This window comes from Lissotriton helveticus, chromosome 6 (assembly GCF_964261635.1).
Source record: "Lissotriton helveticus chromosome 6, aLisHel1.1, whole genome shotgun sequence".
Lineage (NCBI taxonomy): Eukaryota > Metazoa > Chordata > Amphibia > Caudata > Salamandridae > Lissotriton > Lissotriton helveticus.
In genome coordinates, this window is record NC_136067.1 from 1500573338 (window position 1) to 1500585225 (window position 11888).

Consider the following 11888-nt stretch of genomic DNA (forward strand, 5'->3'; position numbering starts at 1 on the left):
GAAGCTCCCATCCGGGAGGCCATATTGTTCCCGGAGCACGCCGAAGGGCGCTAATGCCCCGTCAACATACAAGTCGCCCAGCACCTGGAGGCCCAAGTCCTCCCAGTCCTGTAGCGAGGACCAATCTCCCCCATGCTGCAATGCAGTCAGCATCCCTAAGGGAATCTCCGGTGCGTAGGGGCGCTTCATCCCCGCTCTCCTTAAGCTCCTATTCCAACAGAGTCTTAAAGTCTTCTCCTCCATGGTGAGGGCCCTGATCTCCAATGACTGTTGCATGACTATATAGGAAAGTACGTGCCTCTGGATGCCCGTCCCCCTGGAGTCGACAGGGCCCCTAAACTCCCTGGCAATGTGTTGTGTTAGTACCTGCAGCTGCGCCGCTAGAAAATACAGTTCGAAGTCGGGGACCGCCATTCCCCCCTCGAGCTTGGGCCGCATCATTTTAGTCAGTGCTACTCTGCGCCTACCATGTCCCCAGATGAAACCAGTTGTTAGGGTCCGCAACTCCTTAAAGATCTTCTGGGGTATCCAGACCGGAAGTGTATGGAAGTAATAGAGCAATCGCGGCAAAGCCACCATCTTTAGCAGCGTTACCCGACCCTGTACCGAAAGAGGCAGGGAGGCCCAGAAGCCCACACAACCCCTCAGGGCCCTAATACAGCGTCCTACGTTGCCCTCAAGTATATCCGTGGGTTCGTGATAAATTTGTACCCCCAGATATGTGAAGCACGTACTCTCCCAGACAACCTCAATCGTTAGGGGCGGGCGAGGCATGTTCGACCTCACTGGGAACACGCAAGTCTTGGTCCAATTGACCTTGAGGCCCGATAATCTACCAAAACTTGATAGCATTGCGACTGCCCTGTCCAGTGCCTGTCCCACATCTCCCAGATACAGCAGCAAGTCGTCCGCGTATAGCGAAATGTAGTGCGAACAATCGCCGCTCACAATCCCACTGTACGCCCCCCCAGAGCGTGCCTGGGCCGCCAGGGGTTCCATCGCTAACGCAAACAGCAATGGGGAGAGCGAGCAACCCTGCCTCGTACCCCTGCACACCGGATAAGCGGCAGAGATCACAGAGCCGAGCTTCACCCTGGCCGTCACAAGAGAGTAGAGGACCCTTGTCATGCGCCCAAACTGTTCTCCCAAACCGAATTTCACTAGTACCTTGTCTAGGTATGCCCATTCTAAGCTATCGAAAGCTTTCTCAATATCGACCGAGAGCACCACCGGCCACTGATCCGGCTCCAAATGGCTCTCCAGCACTCGAAACAGGCGGCAAATATTAAATGATGTATTCCTGGTGGGGATGAACCCGGCCTGGTCCGAGTGGATCAGTGTGGTCATATGTGGCAACAGTCTGGTAGCCAGGATGCGACTTAGGATTTTATAGTCCACCGTCAACATGGACAGCGGCCTATATGAGGTGACATCATGAGCCTCCCTACCAGGTTTCAACAGCGGTACAATCAGCGCCTCCCTCATTGACGGAGGTAAATGTCCCACCTTCAGGGCTTCGGAGTACACCTCCAACAACCTGGGCGCCAGAACATCCATATATGTCGCATAGAATTCAACCGGCAGGCCATCCACCCCCGGAGTTTTGTTCCTAGCCATCTGCTTGATAGCCACTCTAATCTCCGGTAACATTATCGGACCCCCCAACTCTTTCATGTCATCTGTGTCTAGCATGGGAAGTCTAACATTCATCAGATAGGTCTCAATGTCAGAAGCCGTAACAATCAGTCGGCTCCTATACAGAGTCTCATAGTAATTCAGGAAGCGGGACCACACCGCCGCCTGTGAGTGGACCACCTCTCCACTGATCCCCCGTATGCTCATAATCGGGTTTCCCCTAGGTTCCGGGTTCGCAAGCCGCGCCAGCAACGTTCCCACCTTGTCCCCCTCTGCGTGCATCTTGGTGGCATACAACTTATAATCATAGCTCCGTAGTCGTTCCATCTCTTTCGCAACCAGTTCTCTAGCCTCCTGCAAGCGAGCCTGTAATTCCGGACGCTCTGGTCTCCGCCGCTCTAGGTCTCTCAGAGTGCTATCCGCCTTCTCCAAATCAGCGATGACCGCTGTTCGTACCCCTGAGAACTTACCAATGCATATACCCCTCACCACTATCTTCATGGCATCCCACTCCACCGACCTAGCAGAGGCCGTGTCCCTATTATCTGCAACTACTGATCAATGCCTTGCCTAACAGTGTCACTGAACGCCTGGCCCACCAGTGTATCAGGCCGCAGTTTCCATGTTGGTACGGCTGATCTCACTCGCTGCCATTGAAGAGACCAGCAAAGGATTATGGTCCGAAAGGGTCCTGGTCAGATATTCCATGTGCATTGCCATGGCAGCTATCTGCCCTCCGCAGAGTATAGAATCTATTCGCACATGTAAAGCGTGTAGTGCTGAGAAGAAGGAATAATCTCTAAGGGTCGGGTGTTGCTCCCTCCACACATCAGTAAGGCCCCACCTCTCCTGCCAGTCCCTCCTGTGTCTAGCTAGCCTGCGCACCGGCGAGTCAGTGAGTGGTGGGTGCGATCTATCAAGTGAAACATCCGTAATGGAATTAAAATCACCTCCCAGAATTATAGGACCAGCCAGATAGTGGGCCAGGGAGCCAGTCAAACCTTCAAAAAAGCGCACCTGGTCGGTGTTAGGGGCATACACACTGCACAGAACCACATCCCGGCCGTATAGCCTCCCTTCCACCGCCACAAATCTACCTCCAGGATCCACTACATGGCACGTGGCTTGAAAAGGGACTCCCGCTCTCACCCAAATCAGTGCACCTCTGGCGAATGCTGAATAAGTTGTACCAAAAACCTGGCCCCGCCACCTCCTCTGCAATGCACTACACTCTTGCTTGGTAAGGTGTGTTTCCTGTAACAGCGCTATTTGAATGCCACGCCTCACCAGATATGCATGCACTTTACCGCGCCTTGACATGGTTCTAAGTCCGCGGACGTTCCAAGTGGGACATTTCAAATTAGGTAATGTCCCCATTGCAGCCGTCCCTCAAGAGTCCCCCCAGCAGCACATTCCCGCCCACATCAGTGCAGCATGAACCAAAACTGAAACTTCCCCTAAAAACTCCCAGTACCCTCCCCCCAGAACAGGACCCAATAACACAATATCAGCCCCCGTCCAAACTACCCAAACTGCACACATGAATCTATTCTGTAGTCGCCACTACAGACAGCCTTAAGGGCAATTGGAGGGTGGGTCAGGGCCAACAGGGGTCAGGGCCAACAGGGGTTGGGCTGTGTCCCCACCCCGTGTCCAAGATCCCCATCAATAGCCCCCCCAATACCTGCTGATCCATGGGCCACCGGGGGCCTGCATCATCACCATTACGGTATAACAGTAGTTCACCTCCCGCAGGATTATTAATTAAATAGTCCATCCGCCGTCTGAGGCACCGTCCGCATCCGACAGGTCCGCCTCAGATTTTCCTTCGTCCCCGTCAGTGTCCGAGCCCACAGATTGTCCGTCACGCTGCGAGCCCGTTATGACTGCTGTCGCCACCAGCGCTCCCTGTCTGTCAGCTGCCATTTGGCCATCCTGCAGCATCTTCTTAAGTCAGTTGCGCTTGCGGATGTGTCGCGACTTGCGCACTTGTACAGGCTTTTGCCGCTCCCGGCCCCCTCCACCCCTGCGGTCCGTACCAGCCCTGTATGATTCAAGTATTAATAGGTCTCTGTCCTTAAATTGTAGGACCTTGATCACTATTGGTCGGGGCGGACGGCCCGGTTGAGGCGGCCGGGCTGGGACCCTGTGTGCCCTCTCCAAGGAGAAAAAGGGGGACAAGCCTTCTGGTGCCACCACTGTCCTGAACCAATTCTCCATGTAGGCAAGCGCGTCATCCCCTTAAGAATTTTCAGGTAGGCCCACGACCCGTACGTTATTCCTTCGTTGCGACTTTCGGAATCCTCCGCCCTCCGTTCCAACGTCGCCAGTCGCTCTAGAATATCGGTCATCTTGTGTTCCGCCGTCACCACCGCGGGCTTGAGTTCCTGAAGCAGCTGCTCATTGTCTTTCACTCTGCCAGCCAGCTTTGAGTGGTTTGCCCTGAGGAGGCCCAGACCTGTGGCGACCTGTGCTATGTCCTGATGAAGGGACTCCTTGGTCGCCGTGATGGCATCCAGTATACCGTTCAGCCGCCGGTTTAGTCTCTGCTCCTGCGTCGTTCCCTCTTGGTCACTGTGGTCATCGCGGGCAGATGCCAATCCCGTCGCCGGGTCCTGCCCCTGTTTCATCGCCATCCCTCGGCTAGTCGTGGCCCCCACGTCCCTCGGGCACTCAGCACCTTACACGGGTGACCGCTATGTGCCCCCCAACCGACTCCTCGGCCGAGACCCAAAATGGCCGCCACTTGCCCCTGCAGCACAGCTATCACTGCCGAAAATTCGTCGCCCCAGGGGAGTCAGCAGTCCATAGATGGTGTGTCTCCGGTGTGCAGTGACCTCAACTATTAGAAGTCCATAGCCGATCCGGGCCCAAGCTGTCGGTGTGCCGGGAGCCACAATGCCAGTTCCATAAGTCGGGGCCCAGGCCGCGGCGTCCGTTGCCGTGCAGGCGGCTGCGCACCACTGTGCAGGAGCTGCTCTCTTCCTCTCCTTTCGCGATCCTCCACCACCCGGGAGCCCCGCGCCGGAGAGCCACTTCACAGCTCCAACTTCATCCCTCTCACCGGGCGATCGCCCGTCGCATGGCAACGCTCCACTGCTCCGCCTGCAGTCACTATCGCCCTCGTGTGCACAAGAAAACTCTTTATGGCTCCCTTGGCCAAGAGAGCCATGACTTCCTTGTGGAGCATGTACAAATGGATCCTCCGTCATCCGGTCGTAAGATGGAGTCAGAGGGAGGAGTAGATTAGAATGGTAGGGAGTAGCCCCTTTGAATGATCTGCAGAACCTACCTGTCTGATGTTATGGACTGCCAGTGGTGGAGGTGATGGGGGAACCTGCCACAACTGGACGCCCATGATCTAAAAGGGCACGATTAGGAAGGTTTGGAGGCTGCAACTGCTGGGGGATGGTTGCTGGACCAGGCTGCTTCCTACCTAAGCCACGAGGCCGGTAGGAATCACACCCTGGTCCACACAGAGGCTGTGAAGCTTGCGCGCTTGTTGGCTGGGATGTTTGGCATGGTTGAAAGCCCCTTCCATGGACATGAAAGGGAACAAAAGGCAGAATGGGGACGTGGGGCAGCCGAGAGGGCCAAGCACTTTGACATAGCCCGCGAGTCCTTAAAGCGCTCCAGCGCAGAGTGCTTAGTTTCCGACGAGACTGGTACCATTAAAGGGCTTATCCATGAGGGTGTAGTGTAGTTCCTATATTCCCAATAGGCTCTACGCATTGGAATAATATATCCTATTTATGTGACGTAGGACTTAGGTTAGTAGGTCTCTATCAAATATACTAAACTTAATTGTGAGTGCCAGCTAGCTCAGAGGTCACTAGAAACTCTCGAATATACAAGAAGGGATTAGTTTCTGACAACCGCATAAACCTGACAACTTTGTTTCCCCAGGAATGGAATAACTATCTTCAGAGTCGTGGATACAATAGATAAGTATTTCACTCAGTTAATCGTGCATGCTTCGTTTCTACAGAGTTGCAGACAAATAGTGAGATGGGTGTTTTCAATAAAAGGGTTTATTGAACAGTCTTCTTTCTCATGCAAGAGAGGTGAACTGCTACAATCGTTAGACAGAATGCAAAGTATAATGCATACAGCGTGAACAGTAATATAAAATACAGTAAGAGCATTGTATGGTTTCTAAGCCATATAAAAATACATACATAAATAACAGGCTAAAATACTCAACTGGTGCTACTAAAATACGCCTACCCCAAAGTACCTAACCTAGGTCTAGTACGAGGGAAGTAGTAAGGATGGTCTTTAGCATAGGTTTAGTTTTGCCAAAAATCTACTGAAGGTTTCTCTAGGTTCTAATCAGCTCCATACCTTTAGAATGAAGGTCTGGTATCTCTGTCTCGGGACTCGATTTCCCAACACCCTGCAAGGGAAGTCAGGAACACTGGAGCTGGATTTCTCGGCAGAGGAGGACAGCTTGTTGTCAGTGCGTCAGCTGGAGAGCCGGCTTCCTTCGGCACTTGCTGTAGCAAGCTGCGTTGGGCAAGTAGGTTGTCAAACTGCACCAAACTACTGTGCTTTGCCATAGCAAGTGAAGGTATATTTATACCTTGAAGGTGTTTTAGGAATGCCATGTTTGAAGTAAAGTCGGGCATAGGAACGTCATGAATGAACCCCTAGTAAGTTTATACACGACTGTAGAGTGAGCGGGCTCAATAGGCGTAGACCAAATAAAAGCGGAGATAACTGTATAAGTGAGATATTTCTACCTGTACCGACTGCACCATGCTACGTGATCGACCGCCACCCAGCCTCCGGGATGTGGGTCATGAGGCTGTGTACACAAACGATAATTGGACAATGACTGCATTTGTACCGGAGATCATGTGGTGCGCTAAATGTATGATTGACATTATCTCTGCAATAAAAATTGTTTTACGAAAATGAATGAACCCCTAAGGTATAGTTGTTCATTGTAAAGTAACTGAGTTCTTGGAAAAATCAATATTCAAGCAAGGGGCAGTCCCTACCGGCTTAAGCTGGTTTTCCAAGAAATCGTTGTGACGTTTGGTGAACGGATGGAAGTAGCCATGCCTGTATTTGGTTAGCATGGGCTATGCCTAAATAAGGTCTGGATTGTTATGCCTATATAAGGGAAACGCGAATTGTACCTATATATGGGCATGAATCGGGAAAATCCATACGGAATCTAAAACGACATACAACACCCACTCCACTTTCTTTTTTTTTTTTTTTTTTTTTTTTTTTAAAACCTTTATTGTGCACAAAAAGTAACAGATACGGACCCACAACCTACAGGTCGGGCACGATACAGTAAGCACAAAAGCAAATAGGACAAATTCCCAGCAGCACCAGGATTTATAGCAACAATCAAGAAATAGCCCTGCAAACGAGTGCGTGTCACCAGGAAACAGGAGCATGAAAGGTTAGTTTTAAGAATTATAACAAGAACTTAAACAGTAAGGAGAGAGATCAAGGAGTACTGAGTCCGAAACATTACGTCAGAACAGGAGGAAACAACAGCATAGTGTGGAAGCAAACCCATAAGCGAGCATCAAAAAACAACATGGCAAATCAGGGGCAAAGAACAAGAGCTGCGACTAGCAAGTACGCGCCACGTAGCACGCCACCCTCTTCCACTGACCCGTCCCCCGGACCCAGAACAGAAACAGATAAAGAAAAGCGCAGAAAATAGATAAGGCCCATAGAAATGAACTGTATGAAATGAAAACCCACCCCCCGCCCTACAACAAAGCGGAGGCTATGGCCTACCCCCCCCGACAGCGTGTCTTTCGCCCACTAAAGAACCCGAAATATAGAAAAAGAAAGAAAGAAACAGAAAAAGAATACCCTAATAACAGAGGAGGGCCGAATTCCAAAGCACCCGGACTCCCCGGCCGGTAAGTCTCTCCACCACCCAGAACTACAGGATTAGAGCGACAATACGGAAAGAAGCAGGGAGAGACGTCAGAATTAGTGTAGCACGCGTCGAGGAAGCGTCCCAACCCGGGCCCCCCACCCGCCCATCAAGAACAAGAAAACAAACAGGATCACCCCTAACCCTGGCCAGATTTCAAGCGGCCATCCAAATACGACCCCGGATAGCACATCGCCCCACAGAGAACAAAGGGGTAAAATGGCCGCCCTCTACAAGAAGAAGGGCCCCCTGCACAAATAGTACAAACCCAGTCACTAAGCGTGGCACAGATCCAGGATATCGCCGCACCAAAATCCACCCAGTCCAGCATAAAACAGCAATAGAAACCCTCAGCATCGCCATCCTGAGCAGCGTAGGAACACCATGGCGTCTCCAATCGAGCCGCAAACGAGGATAAGGGTCCACACAGGATAGGAAACAATGTAGCTTGCACGAAAGACAGTGGCGGCAGTCCTGAAAAGAATCCAGTCACAGAGCGTTTCACCCGCTGAGTAGTACGCCGCAACAATGTCTCGATTGCAAGTCCAGGAGAAAGTCGATCAACCTCAGAAGGGGGTCCGGCTGGCGGGGCACTCCCCGATCCCAGAGCGACCGCGTCCAACTTCGCGCCAAGCGCACAGGAGCAATCGCGCCATTCTGCCCTCAAATCGGCCAGCGCTGCAAGGATGGAGGCGCGAGTGATGCAAGGCGGTCGAGCTAATGAATCGGCAGCGCGGAGTTCAGCGAGGTGTGCCGACCGCCACTTAGAGCCATGGAGGGCACCATCACTAGGGGCAAAGACGGAACCCAGTCGCGCCACTGAGGGGACGATCGCCATATTGTGCACCAACACAGGGGCAACTACACAGGAATGGGTCCCAGGATAGGTAGCTGGGGTGCAGGCACAGGCAAAGTCCAGAACTCCCTTCAACAGTGTACAACAACGCATGCAGGACTCGGCATGGAGACCCGATCCTGCGTGGAACAAAGGCGAGCTGTAGCGGCCATTTCCTCCTCTCACCACACAATATAGCGCAGCTCACCACACACCGCCATGAAGGGAGGAAGCGACGAAGACCAGTGCCGGTCAAGCAGCTCCGTCACAGGAGGAATCGGCACGGTTACCGAACCGGCCAAAAATCGTAGCAGGGGACACAGGCTCAGCATCCGTCTGTGGGCTCCGAGAAGCTCTAGCCGTCTCCAGCGGAGCACATCCACCCGGGGCACAGGTCCAGGGCTCGGCACCGGTCGTCGAGGAAATCCGCATTTATCACCAGTAATCGGGCCGGGAAGAGCACCGGGGAAACGCCACCAGCGACAGCGCACCTCCCTCGTCTTTTCGCGGCCACCGCGCCTCAGGATAACAATCAGGATGAAGTTTTAGTAGAACAGGCTCGGGGAGCCGGGCAACTACACGTCCGTCTCCGCCGCCATCTTGGCTCCTCCCCCCCACTCCACTTTCTTATGTACGACTTCTACTAAATACTAAGTTCTAAACATGTATAAACGGATCTAAAAACTATCTATACAACAAGTGTTTAAAACCCACCCAAATTACATAAAAATGCATTGGTACTGGTTGTACACATGAAAGCATTGGTGCTGTACCCATTTAAAGCAATGTTTCATTCTAAGCAGATCATTTGACGTTTTATGCTAACTGAATGTATCATGAAAATATACATTTATGAAACAGCTCGTAAATACAGAAGAAAAAATGCTGATACCATTTCATGTCAGATTGCATAAAATTGTTTGTATGTGGACAAAGTCAAATATTGTCTCTGGAAGTTTTCAAACAATTCTTGTTCTCTATGAATAGTTCTACTTTTAAGCAGATTACTTTGTGTCAAAATGAAAAATACAAATTTGGAAAACAAAAATTAATCATAGGAAAAAGAGTTCCAAAGTTAGAACTTTGTTTTGAAAAATTAAGGTTGAATTCAAAGTCTCTCAAAACACTGTGTGCTAATTTCAAAAGTCAGTGTCAGGGCTCGGAGAAAACAAAATATCTTCTAAGTCTGTAAAAAAGTCATCTACCATTGTAGGTTAAAGTTGGATTACCTCGTTAAGAAGATCAACCGCACATAGATGTGAAGCATCGCAGTCAGCATTGGTTGCATTAGCAATGTTCGAATCAGATGGTACCTGTGAGCCTGTCATTTCTCGTACCTCAACAGTAGCATTTTGCGTCTATTGTTTGAATAATGTTATTGTTATTTCAACATATGGTAACAATACAGAGCTGTATATGGTGGAGGGCGAGACAACAATTATTGATGCGATTGGCAGCAAGGAACAAATACAGTGGCAACATTGCACGTTACAATCATCTCAACTCCCATCGGTCATTGCCGAAAAAGGAAAGTAAAACAGTATTGGAGACATGCAACAGTTCGTCTCCGCATTCCTAGCATTTTGCGTCTATGAGATCTCAATGAATGCAGTCATCAGAATTGGTAGCCTCTGGGGACAACGCAGTGCATGGGCTGTTACTGGTTCAAGCAAAGTATCAACATCCGTTGGCATGACTGATGAGTGTCCGACAGGTGTCTAGCACGCATTCTTCTCCGCATAGCACTACAGGCATCGTAGACCAGGTATGATGCAATCTTGCCAAATTGGTTTAAATGATAGAAACCATGTGGTATTTAATTCTCTTAGACGAGGTAGTCCCAAAATTTGGACGATACGCTCACAACACTTCATCGCCAGAAGAGTGTTCTCCATGGTGAACTGGGTGTCGCTGGTGATTTGGCTTGCCATATCGCAGTAATATGAGCAAAAATAGTATTCCTGCAGCAAGTCCCAAAATGAGAGGGAATCCGCCAAACACAGAGTGCACGAAGTTTGGAAATATTCCCAGGACTGTTTCAAAAGGTGCTAATAGTCCAGAAAAGACGGTCTTAAATACATGTACAATACCGCTCGTATCAGACATGTTTAATGTGAGAAGTTGGCCTGATATATGATGCTCACTAGTTATAGTGATCACCTTGTATCAGTCCAAACAACCCTTATGGTGATTGGTTGTAAGTCAACCTTATAGACCAGCTATCTTAATGGTAGCATGGACAAAGCAGTCTTAGGCTAAACTCTTTTGGCATGTGAAGCCAGCTGTTTTACCACATATAACCCCTTGAATACCAGATGAAAGGACACCACACAGGTTGTTATGAAAATAAACAACATATTTATTGATAACAAACACCTCTGAACTCTTTATGAGATCAGAGGGCTAAGCACATGACAATCTTAGGAAAAATACGTTAAGTTGCACAAAATTACAATGATGCCCTAGGGGCACGGCAAACCATATACTAAGTAAATAGTATAAGGAAATCGATAGAAGGAATGGAGCTGTCCAGAGGCTGTAGGTTCGCTGGGACTACACTATCCTAACCTCAGGTAAGTAATAGGAGGCCCACGGGACACGTGTGCAGAGTGTGAACTCACACGCGAGATGCGTAACGTCGTCTATGGACAGTACAGTTCAAGAAAAAGGTGAGTACGGACAATCCAGACTAGTTAGGACTAAAACGACTGTGAATCTGGACACTAGGAGAGTCAAGCTACCCTTGAGCACCGAAATGCTCTTGTTACCTCACCCACGGGCTGCAGGTGCATAGGTGTGTGGCATCCTGATTATGCAGCCTGTTGCTAGGTTGGCACATGCATTGGAATGCTCTGTACAGATTCTGTGCTTGTTATGTTTAGAGTATCTAGGCAGTTGATCTTGGACTTTACTACTGATGACTACTTATCCTGTGGATGGAATCCTTTACTATAATAAATACTTAATTCACCCATAATCTACCTTTGGACTTCTTTACATTGGCGACGAGGATGGGATTTATGAAGAATTGAAGAAAGGATCTCAACAAGGATACAAAGATATCTCCTTTACCTCATTTTGAAACTTTAAAAAAAAAGTACTGTGTCGGGTCGTGTCGTGTCGGGTTTCTGCGTTGAAGTCTATGGAGCCTGGAAGAAAAGATGCTGCAGGCAACCAGGAGGAAGATGTCCGGTGCGATCCACAGGTGGATCGAGGAAGAAGAGGACCCGAAAGCAGAGGGGACAGTGTTCAAAGTCACTAGCCAGAGACCGGTGTGGAACCAGGAAGGAACCAGATGCTGTTGTCGCGATCAGGTGAAGAGTGGACGCTTGTCTCTGCAGCCACGTGGACCAGGAGGTGTCTTCGACGACCAGGATGGAGGCACGAGCTGTCCCACGCAGGCTCTCGCTGTCGGCGGTGTCGGATCTGAATTTGGAGTCAACAGGCCTTGGCAAAGGCAACCCACGCGGTGAGTGGAAACGGCGTCTGGAGTGGACCAGGAGGGTC